This window comes from Penaeus monodon, chromosome 23 (assembly GCF_015228065.2).
Source record: "Penaeus monodon isolate SGIC_2016 chromosome 23, NSTDA_Pmon_1, whole genome shotgun sequence".
In the NCBI taxonomy this organism is placed as follows: domain Eukaryota; kingdom Metazoa; phylum Arthropoda; class Malacostraca; order Decapoda; family Penaeidae; genus Penaeus; species Penaeus monodon.
Genome location: NC_051408.1, coordinates 18,257,564 through 18,258,541, shown reverse-complemented (window position 1 = coordinate 18,258,541; position 978 = coordinate 18,257,564).

Here is a 978-nt window from a genome sequence, read left to right as displayed (position 1 = left end):
AAGGCCCTGTCAAGGCGGGATATTGTGTTAGGATGTCCTGTATTAACAAAATAATGATGGTATACATCGAAATAAAGATAAATCATGGTCTTCTCAATCATTTGCAATAATTTAATCAAAATACCCGGATCGTTGTCTATTTCTAGGAGAACCAAGCTCATAGATCTGATTTGCAAAAGGAAAATTTCATTGTTCCGATTGTGTTTAACCCAGGCCTCTTAGTTAACTTGCTGTTCCGCAGTAAACATAACAAGAAGGCTTTGTTTGCTATGCTCTCTCTGCATCCAGCAAATTATATTTCATTAACTCTTTAATATGTTTGTAATCAAGTCTAGGTTGTAGGCTTTCTCGAGATTTGTAAAGTAAGCTGCGGGCTGAAAAAAAAAATCACTAGACCTTTGTTATATCAGCAGCAAGAAATAATTTTTTTCATCAGCTGACCGATCACATATACATAATTTTCTATAAATCTTTCAAGCCGAGACACCTCGTCCACTACTGTTATTTACGGAATATTAAAATTGTCATTAAAGGTGGAAATAAAACCTCTGGTGAATTGAGAAACTAGTTTTCACAACACAGGCGTCTACAAATAAATTTCATTTGAAGGCAACAGGTAGGGAGATGTCGAGGTAAGGGGGGGGGGGAGTAGGCTTCACGACAGGCAAGTTAAGTAACTACCTTAACTTGATCTTTGCTTAATTCCTATAAACACCAATCGTCTGCAGTTAATATTACAGTACATCTGCTATTGAATATCCTTTTTCCCAGTTGAGTGGCTATGTGAGTGATCCCTTTGCGGATAGTATGGCAGGTGGTTTTGAGTTCGATGCAGGTACAGTGGAAGATATTTTGCTAATGAAGGGAAAAAAACAAATGAACAATTGTCTGCACGTCCTCCCAGGGAAAATCCGGATAATATTACTTTCTGTTACTATGCCGTTTCCATTGGTGTGGTATTTTTCTGTGAAATGTGTA